Source organism: Morone saxatilis, unplaced genomic scaffold (assembly GCF_004916995.1).
Source record: "Morone saxatilis isolate NCDOM2014 unplaced genomic scaffold, NCSU_SB_2.0 Contig4, whole genome shotgun sequence".
Classification (NCBI taxonomy): Eukaryota; Metazoa; Chordata; class Actinopteri; family Moronidae; genus Morone; species Morone saxatilis.
The window spans coordinates 8394325-8419644 of NW_023339984.1; positions in this window are offsets into that span (position 1 = coordinate 8394325).

The window sequence follows — 25320 nt, forward strand, 5'->3', positions numbered from 1 at the left end:
CAGGAGGAGGAGGTCCATATTTACCACAATGCTGTTTAAGTGAATTGCCAATCCCTTCCTAGCGAGACTCCAATGCATGAGATGGATTTGTTCTATGTGAACAGGCATTCAGTAAGTTCAGTAAAAGCTAGTGTGAGGCTTCCGCAGTCTGATGGTTGGGATACATGGGAGTTGCTACACTGACCACTGAAGCTTCACGCACCTGCAAGGGCATTGCGTTGCTCATGTCTATTTTTATGCACAGCTATGCGGCCCTCCAACAGGGTAAAGCTACACAAAACTGTGTAAAATCAAGTGCAATCTGTCCAAAAATCATTAAAAGAAAAACCTCATTGTACCACAGGCACTGCGACGCAGCACAGCGACCTTGTGTTTTGTTTTTTTTTCACATTTCACATTAAAATAAATGAATCAAATCATCTTGATCCTTTAGTTAAAACTATCCAGTTAATTAATTAAGTACCAGTTTATATGCCCACATTCCCAAACCCTGCATAACCAACCCAGTGAAGCTGGCACGCAGCTGCAACCAAAGTTGCAGTCTTTTAATAACATATTCCATGTCTGTGATTCCCTATTTCTTTGCTGAGCTGAAGTGGAGTGATAATAACACAGGGAGGGATCACCATACCTCGGTCTTCCACACAGACAAGTGCTGACTTATGGTGAAGAACTGACTGCAGCAGTCACTGTGGTTACATCATGAACAGGACAATAGACAATGCCCACATTAATGTTTCTGCTTACTGTTGAAGATGTCATAGTTCGAACCTTCTTAGATACCCGTCGGTGGTAAACAGTGCTTTAAGAAATGCTAATGATGCTCACGAAACTGAGGTCAGACTCAATCATCAGAGGGTCTGTGAGGGGTTGAGGAATAAGCTTTTAACTGGCCCAAGGACAGGACACTTTTTCTTGCATGATTGGGTGTCATCATTATCACTGGAAGAAAAGTAAAATGAATACCAGACACATTGTCAGACTAATTTGACTCAAACTTTTTACATCAGAATGGTGATTTCTGCTTCTGGTCATAAACTGACAGATTGGCACCTCAAATTGGTTTTTCCTCCTCCCTTTGCTGCCCTCACAACTTGGTCTTCTCTTTTCCTCCATTTATCTTTTGTTACACAAGTGCCAAAGTTCTTCCAGCTAATGTACACACAAGCTAACAACCATCATCTCCCTTTAAATGCCACCCTGGACAGAGATCGGCTGTTTCTTGGATCTTTCTCTTATTTTCCTGTATTTTTTCCTTTTTGTTTTTATTCTGTTTTGACATGCAACAAAGTGAGGAGAAAGATCTGGCTATTTCATGACTAGTCAGAATCACTCCATGGCCCGGGGGTAAACTTGCATACTTTCCTGTTGCAGCATGTGGATTTTGTCTGAAATCTGTGCCAAACTAGGCAGCACAAACCTCAGAATGGAGCCAGACACAGCAGGTGTACTACACCACAAAGACAAACACAGATAGCAATACTGCACCACCACCAGCGCAGGTTGAGAACAAATTTGTCTGCACAATGGTACTGTACTGTATGTATTTATGTGGTGTATGCCATGGTTTTGGTGTGAGAAGTAGGAGGGAACTTGTGTGTTCAGCTTGTGGCTATTTTTAACAGCAGCTCCCTGCCAGCATAAAGTTAGATGGAAGCCTGCACACTCCCTCTACCTTAGCTTTACTCTTGCAGACTAAAGTATCTAGCAGGCATACATAAATTCATACACATTAGTGCTGAAATTATAAGTGAATTAATCAATTATTCAATCAACAAATTCAGTCAATTCATGTGCTTACATGACTTGTGATGTTCATGATATCAGCATGGTAACTAGGTCAACATGGAGTTTATGTAATACTTTTATCCAAAGCACTCACACAGTGTTGGCTAGCATGTTCAGTGTCTTGCTTAAGGACGGGGCGGGGGATCAAACTCACAACCCTAAATAGATCAATAGATGGCCGGTTCTACCTGCTGAGCCACAGTTTGTTGGTTTTTCCAGGTGGTTTTATTTCGAGTTTACAGACAAATTCTGTTCACATTGTTGAAATGATTGCTGTATGTTTAATTGAACACATGGTCAATGATTTTCAGTACTATACTATTATCGGTTCAAAGCTGCTCAATACAGGATTTTTTTGCCGATACTGATACTGATATTTAAGAGTTTGATAATGATATAGAAGTCATTTTGCAAACCTGTCGTAGAGTAGAGACCAGAAGGTGGTGAGAGATTTGTCTTAATTTGACCTAAAATATGCTGAATCTGTCATTGTTCAACTATGTATTTTATAAATTTTTATTGTTTAATGCTCTCGCACATTAGACTTCTTTGAGGTAAACTTTTAGACCTTATGTGAGCAGACACTGAGACATAGCATTTCATTTTTTGTATTTTTAAAAGTATTATTATTCTGTTTCATTGTTCAATGCTCTAGCCGAGAGACTTTGTCACTGCAATTCTGTAAACCTTATGAGACAACTGAGTTTTTTTTACTGCTGTTGTCACAACTGAGTTATGCATTTATGATTCTGAAAGTTTTGTGACGTGAAGAGATTTGAGAAATAATACACAATACTGAAAAACCAACAGAGTTTATGTAGAGATCTGTCAATGAGTGAAAGTATTGATGCCTGTGTGAAAAATGGTGGTTATGTTCTAGCTTGTTTGGCCTTTCTGGGTCAGTATCCAAGCTGTCTAGCTGTCTTTGGATGTGAAATTGGATTTTGTTTATTGTTGCAATATGACCTCTTTTACTGGCTCCTTTTGACCTTAAGCCCCCAACAGTTAGCACTGTACACCGAGCACACCCATAAATCTGGTGTGTTGGTATTGTATTCTTAAAGTGCTGTCAGGAAAATTGTCATGTATGGGATGTAATAATGTATTGTTTGTGCAGCAAACACTTGTTTGTTTCAGGGTCAAAGGTTGCCTATATAATTCCTTAGGGTAATATGTTATTATTAGTCGAGGGGGTTGTACCACTGTCTGGTTCAAAAGTGGTTCAGCTGACTTAACTGATAGTCAGCACCGGACCAGAGAGCCTCTGAGCGGGGTGCTGTGTGGTTTGTGGTCATTTTTAGACTGTTTGTAAAGTTTACAGCCTGCCATGCTGTTGCTCTATGTACAATGACACAGCTAGAAAACAAAAGTGCAGAGATTCAACTGACAAAATGTAAGTCAACGTAGGATCTTCTCGACTAATGATTCAAATCATCGGCTTTTATGTGGCAGCTCTAGTCTAGTCTGATTTTCCCTGACACATTCACGGTCACTTGAATAAACAGTTACATGATGGAGGGAGGTTTTTTGTCATGAAAAAGTACTTAAATAAAGTAGAAGAAGAGCATAAGATGTATGTGTGTTAGGGGCAATCATGAGTCAGTGGGTCATTGGTCATGGGTCTGAACTTCAATCAACAACAATCAGCCGCTGTTATGTGAGCTTGAGAGCTTTAAACACAGGAACATAGCTGATTCCTGCTCTGTGCGCCTCACTCCATATTATTGCTCCATTTTCCTTCGAAATAAAGTCACTCAAGGGTCTGTAAAAGTGATGAAATCCAATGACAAGTCAGTCCAGACAGTCATTGAGTTGGCAACGGTGGTGACGATGCAAGCGGAAAGACTGAGGTGCACAAACAATCATTGGCTCCTCCAATTTGATTCTGAAAAAGTCAAAACTTATTTTTTTTCTTGACTAATAAATACAGTAACATTCAAGGTCCAGTGTGTAACATTTAGAAGGATCTATTGGCAAAAATGGCATATATAGGTATGTTTTCATCAGGGTAAAAGAGAGGGAGGGTGAGGCGAGGGTGTTGTAATCAGCAACTACCCCGCTAGACGCCGCTAAGTCCTACTGGACCCCTAAGCAAACTAGGACAAAATAAATCATCATAAAAAAAAAAAATGAATCATGCTCAGCTGAATTATGTTTGACTCAACAAACAAGATAGTGTAGAAGTGTTGTCTGTCCCTCCACTCTTCAAACACTTCCAAATTCCTCCTCCTTCTGTGGTTTGGAGAGGTATTATCAAAACAAGGCCTAACAACCTCAGCCTGGTAAGCTTGTGAATTATTCACAAGTCTATGGGCATGCAGTTTGCTTTCCCATAGTGTGTGTCAACACAGTCTCTCTCTCTCTCTCTCTCTCTCACTCTCTCTCTCACACACACACACACACATCTCATGTCCCACTAATTTCTGAATTTCAGAACCTAGAAACATATTTTTTCAGTGCAATTAACTCTGATTTGACTGAGTTTGGTTGTTTTTTTAAAAACATTCTTGTGACTTAAGCCATCTCCTGAATATATTACATAACTGAATTCTACACCACCTCAGGATCACCTGATCAGTCTTGTATGGTAATACACAGATTAACCAACTATTATATATGAATAATTAATATCTTTAAATTGTGTATCAGCAATGTTTGTCAACAAAGTATAGGCAGGGCTATATTTTGAGTTATGGTCAATTTTGGAACACACAAAATATCAATTTTCCTCCTGTACCTCAAACTCATGAATTATGGATGTAAATAAATATGCGCGCAGCCCACTGAGCCCCATTACAGGTTGAATCCTGTGTGAAATAGAATAATTGTTACACAGAGTTGGTTATGGCACAGCCTTTTTTAGTGCTAGGAATAGATACAGGACATGCAGTAGTGTTGTGGTCTGTGCCTGGCCTGTTTATCAGTTTAATATCAGAGTGTGACAGTCTAAGAGTAGTCTAGTAGGCTTGTTGTGCCCTATTTATACAGTGGCAGTCGATCTGGGCTTCATGTTATCATCCGAAAGGGTTGGACTGATTGATCTACTTGACTTTGGTGAATATGCATCTGTTAGGGATTGGAATAGAATTTAGTGTTATTGGTGTTTAATGACAGTTAACTGCCTCTCTTACTCATGGGGCGAGCGGAGTATACTGAAACTTAATTTGACACTTAATGTGATGTACTTCAGTTGTTTTAGCATTAATGAATGCAGGACTACATTTGCAGTTTCTGTGATGATGAGGGAAGTAACCTGTGACAACTGTTTTACATGGAATATCACAACATGGATGTAATCTTTATTCAGTAGCCACATGTCATATGTCTAATTAAAGGGCTATACAAATTTATAATAATTGATTTCCATTGTATTTACATTACAATTTCTCACCAGAAATTAACTAACTGTTGCATTTGTGTATAATTATATTCAATATACCAAGCACTTCTTATAGAGGCCCTTTTGCCCATGCACTGCAAATGGTACAATTAGGGACTTAGGGCATTGTGGCTGTTACAACATATTTATAAATAGTTTCACCCAGGGAAATAGTCGGTGGGTGCATAACACTCATTAATGCACAAAAAACAACATAGTTATTCTGTGTCCTACATAAAAATATCAGAACAAAATGCATAATGGAAATAGTTTTACCACTGAATAAAATGATTAATATAAAAAGGTTTCCTATCCTGCTAATCCCACTGAGAAGCAACAGTCAAGTCTACTGCTCTGTAATTCTTGTAGTTCATTGTTTTTTTGTAAACAATTGGCTGGTGCAGAGAAATGAAAATCTTGCGTACCAAAGAACAAAAGAGTTTTTACTCGGGGGTTGGTTGACCAAACCAGAACGAAAACACCATCACCACCAAACACTTTTTATACACTGTTGCACACAATTTCAGTTGCTCCCCCAAAAGCATATACCCTTTATTTGGGTTGCAGGATTAATCCAGCAATATACAGACAGTTAGTCTGTGTCTGTGTGTGTGTCCCTGCTGCTGGAGGAAAAAAAACAACATTGATTTATAAGTGACAGAAAACCCAATTGAGATCTGAAAAGTCTTCCCATCATGAGCATATTTAAGTTTGAAAATAACTTGAAATAAAATGAAATCCTGCCCTGATCTTGCAAGTGTATAGAGAGCCACTTTATTGTGCACTACCAACAGTTACATGTCTGGTTTATAATCATTTGAATGCATTTATTAAGATAATAGAACTACAAGAAACACTTGCAAGTGCAAGGTGTTTTTCTTGTATGTGTGGTATTACACATGAAAAGGTATTGCTGTTTGCAGTACAGCAACCTTTCATCACCTTCTGCCTGTTCATTTATAACACTGTCCTGAGTTGACTGCAGGTTTAGAGATGAGGCTTTGATGGTTTTACTGAAATAAGGATAAGATGTCCTGCTGGAAATCAAACGCAACAATTTCACTGATACTGAGGAGCTGGTGAAGCGTCATGAAACGCTACACATCCAGAAAGGGGATATGACCCACAAATAGTCTGGTTACATTGCAAAATGGTTTCTACTACTGTGTGCCACTCACCCGTGAAAACGCTGTCTCTGCTCCATGTGTCAATACACCCGCTGTTGACAGGTGAAATGAGTTGTGGTAGCTGCACCTTGTCAAGTCTGCTGTGATAACTGGAACATCTGACTTAGATTCAAACCGTTAGCAGAAGATGGCCCGTTTCTCCAGATGAATGACTTTCTTTTTTTTTATAGCCACTATGCATCCCGTCAAAAGGCCTATTATGTGCAGAAGCATCTTGGGTAAAACTGACAATTGTTTGTCTCCAGGGAATATGCAGAAGAGAAGCAATGATAGTGTGAAAAAGAGGAGAATTGCAGGAAAGGGACAGCAATTATGCATGTTTTTGTGTGTGATTTCAATAATGCTCATGTTGAAAAGGGAAAGACATGAGAGATCAGCCGAAAAGGGCAAAAAGAATAAGGTATATGCTATTTTAAAATCAGCTTAATGCCATGTGGTTTCAAAACAAATATATTTTTCACCAGCTGGAATATAATCATAAATGCTTTCAATTTAAATTGTGTATGTGTATATGCTTTGTCTGAGAAATACAATTTGTCTGATGTCTGCTGAAGTAGGGATGAATGTTATCCACATACTAAATGTAACTTCATACCCGAGGATCATTGTGCTCCCTAGATAGGTATCTTTTTTCATTAGAAGTCACACTCTTGAATCAAGTTGTAGGACGGCATTAGAGAAAGCAACTTCAACAACGATAGTGCTGACTTTCTCATCAAGGTGAAACGCTCCGTGCTACGATGCGAATCAGCATCAACTTTGCAAAGAACAAACAGCAGAGCAGCTGGGTGAAGTTGTAGGTTGGAGTAGACTAATCCTGCCAAAACAAGCTGTCATCCGATAATCAAACAGGCTGGATCGATGGTGGTGGAGATCAACATGTCAACACCAAGCCCGTCCGATACCAACCAATAGTACAACGTGGAAATTGACCGATGCTGCCCTCAGGATGTCAAGATCGGGTGGTGAAAGCGGGAGCGGGCACAAGAAAAACAAACAGCTGTTTGAGGCCTAATGTAACCGAAAACAAGGCTGCGTAAGCACAATCAGAAAGTGTATACGCAGCTATGAAAGAACACCAATTTGTCCTCACTTTTGCTCTGCAGGGAGATGCCATTTGCCTACTTTTCACAAACTCGAGACCATAAGCATTTATTTTGACCATCCTGCTATAGCTGTTCTATCGCCGATATAATTTATGGCTCTCATTTCACTATTATGTTTATGAGTGAGCACCGACTTCTAAACAGACTTCTTGTTTGATATCAGTGCAACCACCACGCAGCAGCTGCAGGTGCAACAAACATATTCTTAGACGTCCCACATTCTCATAAACAGATATCACGGCCTGGCAGTGTTTTCTGAAGCATGCTATTTTTGTCCCATCGGTCTAAAGTGTTAGCCAGACAGCCCAGGACCGAATAATCACTTTCAGCGCGTGGCACGGAAATCGGCCCCTTCCGATGTCACTGATCCAAAGATGTGTGGGAGCGCTCGGGGTCATTATATCCCACTGGAAAGTTAATCTCGCACCAATTAGTTCCAGCCCAGGAGGTACCAACGGGCACTGTGCTATGAAATGGTGGTATCCTTTGGGAACCCTCCACCGTCCGCTCTCTCCCACCTTTTTTCTTTCCACAGATCGACTTCTACACAATGAAGCGCTGCCTTTGCTTTCTCTCTCTCACACACACACACACACACACACACACTCCCTCTAAGGTTTTCTGTATTGATTCAGCCATCATTCTATTTTAGCTCCGCAATTACGTCTGGTGATATTACCAGGGGTGTTACATGACTCTTCTAATTGCTGTATCAATATGGTGTCAAAGTTTTTTCTGCCCTATGATTTGAGGTACCAGTTAAGTGCATCTGATGTAGGTTTTTAATTGTTCAAATGGTAATTTCTTCCTGGTCTTGTAAATGGGTGCCCTGATCCTTTTTAAATACCTACCATACATAACTTGTTAATATTGATAAATGCATTCCTTGGAGTCATTTCAAAATACTCCCCATCCTTGAGTGCATTTAATTTAATTTCTTATCTTGTGGGGACTAGCTCAAGTGTCAACAAACAGCTTGTTTCAGAATAACGTACAGAATTTATTCAAATCAACCTTTTTTAAAGACTTTACCTCAAGCTGAAAAGCCAAATCTCAGTCGTTGAACATGCAAAACATAATTAACAAATACAAGTGAGCATAAGTTGTTAAAAACATACAAGAATTCCTTCTATATAGCTGTCTAAATTACATTTAGGATGGGAAGTTCAGATGCTCTAAATTCTCTAAACTTGTCAAGTTGATTTGGTGATTTTCTCTCCTCCCTTCTACCCTGCTTTCACTTACTTTTCTGGCTCTCTTTATTTTGCTCCCTTGTTTATCCCACTTCCTTTCATTTCATCATTGCTTGATTTCTCACTCCCAGCCTCTGTTCCCTCCTTCTCCCTCTTCTCTTTTCTCTCAGCAACTATTTTCACACGTCTGTGAGACATGACCAGGGGGTGGCCTGTTAACGGAGAATGTGACTGATACAGATGAGTATGTCACAGGGAGAGGTTTAGGACCGCTCTCTTACACATGCAGGTTTCATGCACGATATGATTGTTCAAGTGCATTTTGACATGCTGGCATGCCTTTTTAGAGACTGTTTGTGGATTAAATACTTAAATTCTGAAGGATCTCATATAAACAGTGCAAATAAAGTCTGCCGATGTCATGTGTTAAATGGTTTAGTTTCTGTGTTGATTAAAAGAAAGAGTTGTAATAGGAATGTAATCCATTCAAGAGCTGTCTCTTATAATATGAAATATTTTAACAACATTGGATTAAATCATGACATGCAGCAAGTGGTTGGAATCAAACCTGGGCTGCTACGATAAGGAGTCTTAGTACATGGTGCACTGCTTTACCAGGTGAGCTAATGGGCCGCCCAAACAATGTATCCTAATGACTTTGTTGATCCCTGACCCTAATGGTTCAGCCACACAGCCTACCTGAATAGTGCATGATGGCTGCCTCGCTGAACTACTGCAGCTCGCACACCTGAGGTGACCACACAGAGAGTGTTTCTGTTGCTTCCTATCTTTCTACACTGAGTTTGCCTTTGATAAATACAGTACAATAAAAGCCCTGTTACCATATAAATGGATTCTGTCCACAGTAATGCTAGATAGCTTTTAATCTCAAACAGATACTGGAGGAGCTGTGTTTAAAAAATACATTTATATTTTTTTCCATGTCTGTGACATATTCTACAGATATATAGACACTGAAACTGTAGTGAAAGGTGTATATGTTGCTGGTATAATGTCATTATAATTATGAACAGACCCTTTTCACATGTGCGGCTCTCAGAAAAAATAGGCAAGACCTTGACTCTCTAGTAAAAGCGTTGCTGCAGCCGTAGCTGAGACGTGCGACTCAGGCAGCATTGTGGCTGCTCTAATCTGTTAACATGGGTGCTGAAATAAAAAGCAGGACGTTCCACCATGCACTGCAGAAGCAGGCAGTGTGAAAAGGGCTTAATGTAGTACAGCCTCACAGAGCCGCTAGCATGGCTGTAGATTTTTGTTTTTAAAACGCAGATTTAAAAAAAACAACAATGCATTTTTTTTTTTAAAACAAAAAGCCAAATTGTCATCAGGTGATAGCCAATGGCTTCTAATATTGCATTTTGGGCCAGTGTGTTCCGCCTCCACACAGACTGTTTACCTGCATGCAACCAATGCAGCCAGCTCAAACGTGATTGGTTAATACTACTTGGACTCCAAACCAAAACCAGAATGCTTCCCTTACCAAATCTTGTCCCTTGCCTACAGATTCTGCATTCATATGTAGACATCTGTTTATAGAATTTACTTTAATACTATGCTGATTCATTGTCATCACAATTAACAAATAAGTTTTTTGCTATTAAAAGTGCATGATTACATTACATAGCTGTACTGCACCAGTTACAGATGAGTACATACCTAATTAATGTATATTTACAATAGGTAGTTACATTTTTAAAATGCAGAACAATTATATAGTAATCACTAGCTTACCCTTCATCCTATTATGTTAAAAGTAATACCTCACAAGAGCGTTGTAAATACTAAGTGACAACTGGACCATAAAATATATTGCCACTGACTGTGTGCTCATTTCATGGATTTTATGAGACTGTGTTTTTAACATAATTTTCTCCATTGAGGCAAAATATCCTCAGCAAATTTAACAGTAAGTAGTTACAGAAGTAGGGCTGCACCTATCAGCCTAGAAACAAATGTTTGATGTATAGACCTAAAAATATAGACTGCATTTATTTCCCAACCAACTTCTTAACAAGTTTTTTCTCTTCTCCATTTTTCTCCATTTTTCTCCATTTCTATCTGCTTCTTCAGCCTAATTTTTGGCCTCATGGCTGTTGGCTGCTTTAGCTGTGAGGACATTGGGCTTCGGCTTGGGGCCCCTCTAGACACAGAGATGTGCTTATGTAGAGAATTGCTCATGCTCCACTGGAGAATTTAGCTGTCTTTGCCAGCCAAGCCTCCTCATGGCAGATTTGTCTGCTCACTTATTGTGTCTAATACCTTTTGCTGGCTAAGGAGCTGCCTAGCCTGCATTGCGACCCCCTAAAGAGACAGACTTAGCAGGTTTCCCTCAAGACTTAGATGATGGTATTGTCATGTAAGGAGGCTACTTCTGCTGTCACTGAGAGTGAGAGCAAGAGAGGCACTATCAGTGATTACCCACTTTTTTCATCTTGTTATATTATTTCCAGATGGAAGTGAGGTAACATGTCTGGCACAAACAAGATACAGTCGAATTTCAAATGACATTCATAAGCTACATTCATAAATATTCCCTTAATAGCTGCTCCCTTTTTTTGTAACTACAGGGATAATTAAGAGTATGCCCTGATATACTGAAGTTTGGAACAAAACAAATGTGCAGAGGTATACTGTTATTTCTTTTTAAAATGTTTAGCTCCTTGTCATACAGAACAGCTCTCATGCTGGCAAAGAAGTGCAAGTAAATAGGGATGAGTCAGAATTTTAAAAATAACACAGTTTTCTCACTAATAACTTCCCTCCCCCTGCTGACTCTCACACATTCTCACTAACAGTTTGTTCTTTTGTGTCCCCATAACACTTCAACATCACATATGGAGATTTTTAAATAAGTTAACTCTGAAAGAATCAGTGGTGGAAGAAGTACTCTGGTTTTTACCTAAGTGAAAGCAGCTATACCAGAAATACTCAAGTTATTACAAGTCCTTTATTCAAAATGTAATAAAGTTAAATAAAAATAAGGGTAAGTTAGTATTAGCATCAACATCTACTTGAAGAATCATAAGAGAGAGTAAAAGTACTCATTATGCAGAATGGCTCATTTCAGAATAATACGTATGATAAAATTTGATTATGATCATTGACTCACTAATGTGTTAGCGTGACTTTAATGGTGCAGCTGGTAAAGGTGGATGGTAATCATCATCATAAGAGATTTTAATTTGTATAAATAATCTAAATCTGCTCATAACGACTGTCATATAAATGTTGTAGGGTAAAAAGTACAATTCCCCCCACTGAAATGGAGTAGAAGTATAATATGACATAAAATGAAAATATTCAAGTAAAAATTCTACTCAATTTCAGTATTTGTGTAAATGTACTTAGTTACTTTCCACCAATGGAAATAATTGTTATAATCTTCTTAAATATAACGTTATTTTTTATTAAAGGTTTAATCAAATAAAATGTTTTAATAGTTGATAAATTAGATTACATTTTAGTAGTATAAACATTAACATGACTTTAAGTATACTGATCAATTGCAAGTGATAATTATGCTGTCTGTAAATTCAAAACTTTCCATTTGCAAGTTGGAATGTAATGAAAGTAACGTATCCAACACAAATACAACTGATAGCAAATTAATCCATTAAAATCAATTCCCATAATTTCTAAGACATGTAAGTGAAGGCTATGTATCTCTTGATATGAACTCTATTTCAACCTCATCCTTGGGAGAGTTCTCCTGTAATTGAAATAGGGATAGTGTCCCCAAGGCCGGCACCATCACCTCATTCTCTATATACAAATGGATTGTTAAATGGACATCCAGCAAATGTTTGAGTTGATTTTTGTCACCCACAATCTGTCAGGGTGAACATTTGTCAGCGGACATATTGATTTAGCAATATGGGTGAGATTGGCTGGGAGTTAGGAAGCAGTCCATCAAACCACAAATCAAGAGTTTAGAGAACACTCAGGAACAGGTAGTGCAGAACTGAATCATGACTGAAAATGCAAAATTCTGTTAAGACACTGTGGTTGAGTTGAACAAATATAAGCGGGGGTGGACAAAAAACACTCCAAGGAAAGAATGACCATTTTAATAGTTGCTCATATTATGTTTAATACCAAGTGGTGGTGTTAGTCATTCATAAAACTGTTTGCACAATCAAGCCTCCTTCTGAGACTTTTCAAAGCAACGAGAGATACGAGCAGAGCATCAATGAGGCCAGCTCATCTGTGACCAAACTGCATTTGGTTTTAAAACTGTACCAAACCCAGACATCTGTGACCAAATTAGCATCACAAATAATCAAATATTAAGCTTATGAGTTCTGCAGCAATGTAGTTAACAGACAAGTCAAGTTTTTTCTGCTTGAAGTCTATAGAGAATAAACTAGATTGCACAGACACTGTAATGGCATACATACTCAGAATGTGACATACATGTTAACAGTTGGATTTTCAAATAATTTATTTATAATATAAATAATAAACATCTAGCTTTTTGTACTCAGATGTAAAATATGATCTGAAAAATCTTCAGAGAAATTTGAAAAGAGTCTGGAACAGTATGGAATTTTGACAGGGAAAATGTGTAGGATCCCTGATTTCTTGAAATGCCATGTGAGTGAATGTGAGTTGTTATGTCAGGGCAAATGAACTGACTTGACTTGCACAAGCCTAATAAGCATAGAAAATCAGTTCTAATTTGATTCACTTTTTCAAAAAAGATTTAGAACAGTTTTCTCTCTTTTGGTTTACAAGCGTATTGGGTAGTTTTAAAACTGTCTAGAACATAGTCCAACCACGGATAATGACAGACCGTAAGATCGATTCAGATCCTTTTGACAACTTGTTCATAAAATGGAATTATACAAGACTTCTGTCTTTTGTCAGTGGAGCAGTACAAGAATAATATGCTTTTGTATTATGATTCTGTGGCTGCATCTACTTGTACTCATGGGTTCTAAATGAGAATACAATTTTCTGGTCCTAATTGGGTCGATTTGCCTTTGAACCTGTCACTGTGCTGCAGGCAGAACCTTCTTTGGATATTTTCAAATTAAAGTAGACACCTACAAAGAGCAGGCACACACCTACGCAGTGAGCAAAACTCGTACACAAACACGCTCATGCACATATTCATAGGTTTGCGCACACACACAGGGAGCACTCATCTGAGGAGTTTGACTTTAGCAGATTGTCAGCCTTTGCAGACAGAGACACGTCAACATCACAGGACTCTCCCCCCCATGACAGGCGTCTCCATGGCACCCCTCAGATCACTGTGGCGCCACCACGGCAGCTCCTTACATTTCAATCTCCCCTCTCTTCTTCCCCCCACAGTTCGAGCATTGGGGTCTAGAAATATGTTTCACAACAGAGCAAAGCTTTGCCCGCACACATACACACACACCTCCACAGGGCTCACTGACAAACTTTGAGAAAAACAGAACATCACCATTCTGCATTTGTGCAGTGTTAAAATGGAACAGAGTCGGGATAGGGGGTACATGTCACATCAATGTGAGTATCGTACATTACCTCATACTGGGTCACTCCAGCACAGTGCATCCTGCTGACAGACAAAATATCCTTCACTGCTTTCCTTGCGCAGTGAAGGACAGTATGCAGAGTAAATACAATTGAACAGTACATATAATTACTGAAATATTTTGTAATCAGTTTTTTACTAGAATAAAAACGAAATGGAATCAATATGAATATTGTTTGAAGAACGATTTTTCTTCCTCAGAATACCAAATGCGTATGACGTCTCACAGTCCAAAGGTATATAAGGTAGTTAGACCAAATCCCCTAAATGGCCCGCAGCTGTGAATAAGTGTGAGTGATGCTTCTAATCCCAATGTCCTCCCTCACAGACTCAGACACTTTGATGCTCATTTCCGATAACTCCACAAGGGCTCAGGGCTGTCCAACTGTGGAATCAGCGAGTGTGTGAAGTCTCTTTAGGACGACTTTTCAATTCCTTTATGCACACTTTCAGTAAGTAGTAAGAATATGTGGAAGTAGTTGGCAAAAAGAAACTGACATATAAACAGGGCAATAGCCAGCACTGCGTGTTGTCCTGGCATGATGGCAGTTTCCAAAAGTGTTTTCATTTGATACAACAAGTTAAGGTACTTGCTGAACAGACAGCAAACAAGAAACTGCAATCTCTTAAAGTCAGCATGAAGGAGCATGATTTTACAGGCCACATAAATTCATCTGCTTCTGGTTACATTTAATGTCACAGAGTGCTGTCTCATTGTTCCTATTTTCATTTTGGAACCTTAACTTTACCTCATCACACATTGAACACTACTTTGTTTGTTTTAAAGGGTAACTTCAGTATTTTTCAACCTGGACCTCCAGTGTACTGGAGTCTAAGTGGGGGACTAATGGGGACAACAATTTTTAAAATTGGTCCAGTATTGAGCAAGAGCGCCGCTGCAAAACCAGCTGTAACATAATCCTTATGTGCAATTGAGCACCTTCAATGTACGTCCACTAAATGTGCTTGTTTTGTTACTGACTGCTCAAATTGCTATTATAAGTGTCTGACAAAATTATGGAAAGACCCTACAAAGGTAGTTTATTTGGTTTAACCAGCAACGGCAGTTATATCGCTGTCTTCAAAGCTACCAGACTCCATTAAAAAAACCTGCAATTTTACCTCGTAACATCGTAACACTTCAGTCAAACAAAATACAACTCACCATAACCTTGTTCCAACAATGACCACCTTTTGTTTGGTCGAAATAAAACCCTTAATACAACAAGTTAGATGTGAAAATAGCGGAGGAGCGAGAGGGAGGAGAGGCTTGAGAGAGGCAGCCAGAATGTTTTCACATTTAACTCCATGTAGAAAACAAAATCTGTCATCCACATTAGTCACTTTGACACAAAAACATAGCAAAATAGGGTCCAGGTTGAAAAAATAAGGAAGTTACCTTTTAAAGCACAGTGGACAGTGGACTGTGAAGTGTGGGGAAAAATGACATGTATTGCTACTCTGTTTGACTGCAGCTCTTCGTTAATGGGGTTTGCATCAGTGTTGCTGCCAGTGTTGGTGTTCTCTCTCTATTACGGTCTGTTCAGGTTGACCACACTTCGGAACTTGGAGGATATAATTATCCTGGGATCTATTTGGCTCAGGTCTGACTGTCTTTTAAGATCAGGTCCAAATTTCTGCACCCTTGAAGACTTCTTAATGTGGACACTAAGATTGGACCATTGCCTACCTGTGTTACAGCCTGGTAGGTTCACTTGCAACAAAGAGATATCTGAAAAAAAAAAAAGATATGCACAGCCAAATTCATATTTCATTAAGTTTATTTAAATTACTCAAGGCTCTCCAACTGTGGATGAAAAACTAAAACCGGCATAGCATTCTACATAATTGTGACAAACAAAGGAATATCTAGAACTTGGGGTGTTGTGGCTAGCTGGCTTGAAATCTGAAAGTTATTTTTTATTATTCTAGTATAGTGAAGTCATATATAATTGCATGTCAGCTTATCTGAAAAATGAAACATATTCCATATAGAAAACAAGTCACTGGATTATCCAAATGGAGCTCCAAACTGCAATAAAATAATAAATTTTATGTTATTCCTCATTCGTATGCTGCAGTGTAATTAAGCAAATTAATCCTTGTACATGATGTGCTAATTTTATTCATTACTAGACTGAAAGCACATTCAACTTAAATTTTGGATGTCAAATATAAGCACATAACAATATGCATTTCTATGACTATCTCTGCCTATTTCAATTCATCCTGACTCTATTTTTACATAAGAAATAACACCTTAATAACACCAAAATAACAAACAAATACAGAGCAAGAAGGTGGCTAAAATAATACATGATGGATCTTGTTTTCATTGCAGTGCAGTAAACATGTAGCGCCACCGTTGCCTCTCTCGAGGTCTGAAAACATGTTATTGATTTTACTGCTGCTGGTCCATGCAGCCTGGTAGTGGCAGATTGCTGAGGGCACTGATGAGTGAAGGCCATCGACATGTTAGTGGGAAATGAACCCAACAAGGAAGCTGGAGAGCACCAGGTCGACTTCCCCTGAGGATCTCTGTTCGCATTTCTGACCTTGAAGAAGCTATTGTATTCATGCCTGCCTTCATATTTTCAATTTAAATGTGTGTGATCTTTCAGTTTCAAACAGGTTTTAAGAGATTTGAGGTGTTAGTTCAGTACCATGCACTACAAATTAGTTGACAGAATACTGAAAAATAAAAACTATGGATTTACTGTACTTGCTGTCCATGTTTTTGTCCATTCAGCTAATTTAGCTGTGAATGTGTTTGGGGTTTGCAGAAGCAGACTCTTCCCAAACATCTGTACAGTTGTACGCATGTACACACTTTCAACAGGGAGATAAATAATGATGTCAAACCTGGGGAACACAGTCTTTGTACTCCTTGTTCACTGAGTTTTAATCATTTCTGGCTGTGTACAGTACTGTACCTACTTTCCATGCATTTGACTTCTGTAAATACAGAGTTGTATTTGTATGTTAAAGAAATGCATAGACAATGACCCTGTCTTACTTTTGGTCCATCTTATCTCCTGATGTTGGCCTTTGGATCCATTTTCTGGTGTTTTATAATATGATAATACTATTAATATTCTTTATTCTAAAATTAGACATACTGTATGATTTTGGATTCTAACAACACTATACTGTGTTTAGGAGTGAGGGTGCAGGAAGCATCATCACCCTCTTAGCTCAGTGAATCCTGATTTCTTGTTTGTGTGTGTTTACACAGCTCATAATGCCACTGAACTGTCCCTCAGAGTAATTAAGAGCTTACCCCATGATCCACTCAGGCAACACAGGGGATTGGCTCCACTCAATACATCCTGGTTTCCATCACCAGGCTAGAGAACAAGGAGCCAAAACATTGTGTGTTGCGCATTAGACAATCAATTTCTTCATATTGTTCTCCCTTAATCACATTTACAATAGTCTGTTATGAATGGGACTGGTGACTTGCAGTGGAGGGCATTTAAATCACTTGAAAGTGTAGATCTATTCAGCCACTCAGGCATGACAATTTCTAACTAGGTGAAAGGATTTTTTTACTTGATTTTATGAATTGTAACTTTTTTCCTTTTAATCTCATTGTTACATCTTCCTTTTTACAGATGTGACCTTTTGTCCCAATCTAAACTCTTATTTGAGAGGACTGCAGGGCACTTTCTTTGATTCACCAGCAGTGGTTCTGCAGCAGAGTCCTTGCTACACCCACAAGCTGCAAACCAGAGTTTTTTTGATGAGCCCATTCCAGTTGAGTGTCCTGTTCATACTTTTGGTGTGCTATCTGTAATGCACAGCCCCTGTCAGACACTTTGTTTCAGTGATTGGTCAGGTGGCAGGCCCTTGTTGGAACATACACTCGCTCACTGGCTATGTCATTACATTTCACAGACCTTTTAACAGGCTGGCTTCTAGATGCCATAAGGGTAAACTACATTAGATAAATAGCTTCCTCAATAGCCCTCTTTACTAGAAACTTAGCAAAAGACATCTGTGCTGCAGCATCTTGGTTCTTACAGAATACAGGTGCTGCATTAACCTGGCAAGGCAGACTTGCAAGATCCAGACATCATAAAATCACACAAAAATCCATCTTGTCAAGCTTCAGTTTATGTGTCTGAGGCCCCACAACAGTGGTACCAGACCAATCCGCCTCCTTTGAAGAAGTACGGGGCAGCTACGGAGGTGGGCCCTATTGGTGCAGCAAGAAGACAGTTTGTTAAACAGCAATGGCGGCTCCCATAGAGGTTAGCGTAGGTGCTGCTCGCATCAGTTATATCAGAACAGGATAATATTTCTTTACTGAAAGAAGCGCAAAGAACAGCACTAAAAGCTTTTCTTAGTGGAAAAGATGTTTTCGCTCTTCTTCCAACTGGCTTCTTTAAGAGTTTGACAATTTTATATGGTTCATTGATCTGATAGGTTGAAGTTTGGTCGTGATAGACGGAAGGTTCATCCTGCCAAGTATTTTTTGAGAGTGCCTGCCCTTTTCCAAACAGTTTCCAATGACGACTTCCTAGATGGTTGTCATGGTTTTGGTTTAAGTTATTTACTGTTTTATTTTGCAGTATTCCTTCTTCATGTGTCTTGTTTGACTTCACTTCCTGTCTTAGTCTGTTTTCCCTCCAGTTTTCATTGTCTGCCCCGCCTGATTATTTTCACCTATGTCTAGTTTTCCTCCTCCTCATCTCTCTATTTAGTCATTGTATTCCCTTGCTTTAGTGTCACTTCATCCTGGTTGCTTTGTCCCTAGTTGTCTTGCTGGCCCTGGATCTGTTTACCTGCCTGTCTTCCTGCCTGTCCCCCTGTACCTGCTCCTGCCTGTAAGCTGAACTTATATTAAATCACTGAAGTCATCCTGCTGATGTCTTGCATTTGGGTCCAATCCTGAGTTCCTGAGTCATGTGGCTGTCAGCCCCTAACTAAAGATGGGCCCCTCAGATCTAGATGCTGAGACCCATGTTTTCTTTGGGCTACTTCCACAACTCTTGTTGTTACCCTGATGGGCACCTGTATCCCATTTGTGTCCTAAAGATGCATGTGGATATGTGGTTGGCTTTTTCCATTTTTAAGGCAGTAACAGGTGAGGGCTTGAGGTTGGAATGCTTGTGGTATTACATGAAGGTTTCAGGCACTGTTAGCCTGTCACTGATTCTCTGGTTCCCATTGTTGAAGAGTACTAGTATGTCCCAGTGTCATAGCCTTGTGTCATGGAGTTAAGGACTGCAGTTGTTTGACTTTGGCTCTTTGGGCCAGTGGAGTCTGATGTGTCTTAGTTGTAAAAACAAGTGAATGTACAAGTTGTAAAGCATTGTCCATTAGGTAGAAGAGCGCTATGTATGTAAAGATGCCAAGACAACTAAGGTTACAATGCACAAGCCATACTGGAAAGAAACCAAAGTATGTCTTATAAGTTCAAAACAATCACTGCAGACATGGAAGGTTGCTTAAAAAACTTTAATTTAAAAACTTTAAAAGCTTGCTTCTTAGTATCTAAGCATGTGTAGCCAGCTTAGATTCATGGCTGGTTGCAGTGGAATCCAGTGATGACCCAATTTCTGTGCGAAAAACGGCCTTGTCTTGGATAACATCCCATACACACTGCATGGTATCTTAATTAATGGTCTCAAATCTAAGTCTGTGGATTGTTGTTTAATAATGACCATGGATATTTCCATATATCCAGCTGTTTCCACTTTTTGTCAAGACAGCCGCTCTTATTATGAAGTAAAAACAGCATAAACACACCTATGGCTACAGACAGATTTGTGTGTGTGTATAGACACACATACATCGAAACTGTCCCCTGAGCTCACACCAATTTGAGGCAGGCAAGGTTATTCATAAAGAGATAGATGTTGCTTTTTGTTTCTGCTGTCGTTTGACAATCCATCTTAATACATGATAATCCTTCTGCAGTTTTTCCCTGTGCCAGGCTTCACACGAATGCATCCAGTTTGTCTGTTACAGACGGCTGATGATTAAGACATATTACTGTTCATAGGTGGCTTACTGTACATCCCGGTGGCCAGAGAGGTGAAAAGAGGGGGACTGAACATTTTTATGTTACTTGATGATACAAGCTCTGTGAGTCCTCTCAGCAGATGTAATTCATTCAGACAATAATAATATAATATATATATAATAATATATAATATATACTATGCCATATTATAATATATATATATTAATTATATATATATATGAATTATCATATACTATTGCAATATATATATATATGCAATATATATATATATGCAATATTATATATATGCATATATATATATATGCTATAAATATATTATATATATATACTTATAATATTATATATGCAATATGATATATGCGAAATATATAATGCAGTATAGTATATATATATATGCAAGTATATATATATATGCAAATAGTATATATATATATATACAATATATATAGTAATACAAAATATATTATATATGCAATATAATATATGATAATATTATATACATAATATAATTATATATACTATAATATATACATATAATACTATATATATATTATATATACATATATATATATATATAACTTATATTAATATATATACAATATAATATATTTATATATATATATATAAATAATATATGCCTAGTAAAATATATACTATATATATATGCTATGACAATATATAATTATATAATATATATATATATGCATATATATAATATATTATATTATCGCTAATATATACAATATATATATGATATATTAATATAGTATGGCCCCTATATATACAATATATTATTATATATATATTATATATGCTAATATATTTATATATATATCCAATATTATTATATATTATATATCGTATATAGTATATATATATATAATGCAATATATATACTATATATATATATCAATATATAATGTGCTATAAATTTTTCTATATGAAATATAATAATAGCCTATTAATGTATGCCATATATGTATTATGCTACATATAAAATCGGTGTTGAATCATTTGCCATGATTGTAGTCCATACTGCTTTCTGCACACTAAAATTAGAGCGTTTATTGAGAACATGTTAATTGGAAAGTTTTGCATCAATCTGAGCCAAGGCTGCCTTCCTCCACATTTAGTGTGAACTATACGAGAACAATGAAAAAGCAAGTCGTCATGTCTAAATTATCTTGCACCTTATCAACACGCGGGCCGCTGACTGTATTTATGTGAGATTACAATGTTTCCCCTTGCATACCAAATCAATAGGTGATAGTGTAACCGAACATGCTTGGACTAATTCCTCTTAATTAAATGTGATGAGTACCTGCTGAAATGTTGCCAGTTGTGCTCTTTTCACAGCAGCTTTTACTTGCCAATGAAAATATTTGATAGGGTCTATCTGTACCATCCTGGACAGAACCCCATGTTTTCTTTGGGCTAACTTTCCACAACTCTTTGTTTACTCCTAGTTACAATGGCACCCCTAGCTATCCCATTTGTGTTCAAAAGATGGGTATTCCATGTTGTTGATATATACGGAGTGGGCTTTTATCCCCATTTGTAAGACAAGGGCGGGACAAAGTATTCATACATTCAGGAGGATGGAAGTCGGCTTTGACGGTTGGGATAATTGCTCTCGTACTGGATCTTTGTTACAACTTTAGCATTGAAGGTTTCAAGGGCACTGTTTAGGCCTGTCACTGATCTCCTGGTATCACTATCTAAGACTAATGACAATGTGTATAAAAGAGACCTGATGTCTAAGAGGTTTGTTAGTCATACATACCACTACGCTGACTATAATTTAGTACTGTCACAAAAACATGTATTGATATACACATATATTGTAATCCTGCCTGTGCAGATGTGAAGAATGCATGCATTGTGGAAACTGTTTTTTTAGAGAATGCTGGCAGATGTTGCCTCCGAACCCTACTAAAAGTTTGGCATGTCTTCCAGCTGCAAGCTGTAGTCATGAATGAAAATATTAGTGGAAAGGCTTGTAAAACTTACAGTTCATCATAAGGCAGACATGCTTTACTCCTCTATGTGTCTCTGTCAGGCACATGATTGTTTTGCCAGAGGATAGAGGACTTTTGGATTATCTGTTGCTGATTCATGTTCACTTGCTTGCAGAAAATGTCAGTTGAACTTAAGGCATGGAATGCTAAATGGGTGAAACTATTCAATGGTGGAGCGTTGCTCCCCAAGGAAGCCAAAAGTTGGCAAAGATCGCGCGCTAGTGACGTACGAATGGAGGGAGATAAATTTTGAGCCCGATGTGATCATGTTGAAAGCAATGGATGGGTTACTCTGCGGATGTAGGCGCAGCTGGAAGGCTCGTGGGATTCTTGGATTGAGCGGTGCACTGGCTGCTGCAGCAGTGCTGTGGACATAGGCGCTACGTTGTGGGTTCCAGAGAGAGACCGAACGTACGGGGGGTGTGTTGCCGAGAGCAGACGGTATCAAGAAGCGAACTAGCCCTTTAGCATGTGCGGTATGCCTCTGAGACCCTGTCAAGGGCCGTGGAGGCGGCGGAGACGAGGGCATGCAGGTCCATGCTTCGCATCGCTTGAGTCCGATTGGTCGTGTTCCAGAATCTTCACTGTGCATGACATGGTCAGGCCTGTTTATGGTCCTCCCGCCCTATTGTTAGGCTGGACGATGGGGCTGTCCTCACAGGGGGGACCGACGGTGTGCTGCTGTCTGTGACTGGATTAAATGCAGGGATTGATGTCCCATGAATCGGGTGTAGCACAGAGACGAGGGAATGGGAGAATGGAGATAGAGAGCAGTTGTTGCTCTAAACTTGCCATCTATTGAAGCAAAGAATGGATTATGATCAAGCTGCGTGATGGTGGTGACAAGTAGCCCTGGAATAGACAGTTTTGGTTAAGGTTGGACGGTTAGTTGCGGAAAGTGTCCCATGGCGGACGCTGCTGTATCGGATGGTAGGTGAGTGAACCAATTATCACACCTGAGCGAGAAGACCCGTGGTCTCAGAAAAGCAATCGAAACTATGGGCTCGAGCAGTTGTATTCAGGCTGCTGTTGTTAATATTATGCTGGTTGAGTCCCTCATGTAAAGACAGTGCGGTGTTTTGTGCCATCGGGGTTGGTGTGTCCAGCGTCAACGGGTGCTGCTTTATTGTGCCAAGGCCACTCTTTAAAAATACACTGTGAACCCACAGTAGAAAAAAAATGAAGCCAGAGGTTTATTTCTTGGCAAGGACAGCAGAAAATCTTCATTCTGACATAAAACCATAAATAAAGCGTTTTAGGTGTAATCAGTAGAGTTAATAATCCCGTAATATTGACAATAACCTGAAAATCACCAGCGTAAGCTTTTGTGCCAATCTTTTACATTAAGGTGTTTGTGGCGGCCATCCATTAAATTGTGTCAGCCTAACAGAATCCTACAGCCGAATAATTTGAACTACCTCTAGTCGCATAGTATAAACATAGTTCTTGGTTATCGTCGCTCAATCAAGGTCGAGTACACACACCAGGTACAAAAACAAACCGCTACTTTACACATGTTTGTACCTTCGATATTGCAATGGCTTAGGAGGAGAAAGGATGTGGAGAAGCGTTGAGAGCGCCCTGGGCGTAGTTGGCTCAATGTCAAGGTGCACGCTGGCGAGTTGTGTCAGAGCCTAGCAAGGAAAAATCCATTGCTGGAGCCAAGCGGAAAGGGGTGTAATATTTGCCATTCTAAGATGAACAGCACGTTATGTCTATTCCCGCCCCCAGTTGCGTCCAGCGCGTTGAAACCCTGTTGGGGAGTTTGATCTGGCCATGGCAACGGTTAGATGTGCGCGCTCTGTGTTAAGAAAAAGCGTGCTGCAGCAGTCTCAGTATTTGATTTCCTCTTTTTGCATTTGCACTGGTTAGGGGATTGATGATACTAAGTGACTAATTGCTATATAATGCATCGCCACTGCCTGCGATTAGTTTGGGAATCTGCCAAACGATAGAGGATAATGAAGGAAACAAGAGCCTTAGAGAGAGGAAGCGCGCAGTTCTAGCAGAATCGGTCACAGAGAGAGCAGCGTTGTCGCTGCTTCAGAATGATAAGGTGTTCAAGAGATAGGAAGAGACTCAAGAATTCTGTAGACAGTCTGCTGGACCGGTGCTGCATCGCGTCTAGACAAGGAGTAGCTCATAGCCCAGACATACTGCGATTGTCTGGGGTGACAAAAGCAAAATGTCGAATCGCTAGTTGTTAGAGTCTTTAGAAAGGCCAGGAACAGTAACGAGAGTACAGCCCACCCACTGCAGTGATACCTAACAGGGTACAGTTGGAACTAAGACGCAGTCACTAATTAAACAGTCCTGCAGATAAAGGCCGCACCTGAGGATTGACAGTTTTGGTACGTGACAATGTTGTTTGTTTAAACCTTGATTGTGTCTTTGGCAGGAATGCGATTGTTAAGAGCCGTGAGTGTTCGTGGGAGATGTGCGATTTGCTTTCTTTGTAAAGAGTTGTTAAACCAACAGCAAGATATTATAAGATTTTATGTACAAGAATTTCTATGTGCTTCACTCGGAGATGCTGGGCAGAACCGCGAGAGGGTTCATTTGGTATCTACGGTGAGGTGATATCTATATCGTTGAGGTAACGGATTGGATGGTGGATACATGATGAGAGTGAAATAGGTAAGATATATATGAAAGCTTTTGATTTTCGGAGATGCGCAGTGTGCTGTTGGACACTATCAAGTGAGAAGAAATCTATTCTGGGCACGAGTGCTGGTTTCTCTGCGAAACGTCCGCGAATTCAACGAAATAGAGTACTGTAGGTTGCGCACAGTCACCTCATCCGTCTGAGTCGTGTCATAATAATTATTAATAAATGAGTGGTTTGAAGGCGATGACTGCTTGAGAGAGCGTGGCGTTCTAAGGTTACGCGTGACCTAGCCGTCTGTAGATGCATGATATGTGAAAAAAGAGACCAAACCGCACTTACTCCTGAGCTTGCGTTTGGAACATAGGAAACTGCTATATTCTGCAGTATATGCATGAGAGGAAGAATACCAAGGATTTGTGAAGAGGTCTGTGACCCTTTTGATCACAGTTCGCGTTTGTGTAATGAGAATGAATATGATTGCACAAGAAGAATAATTCACAAAAG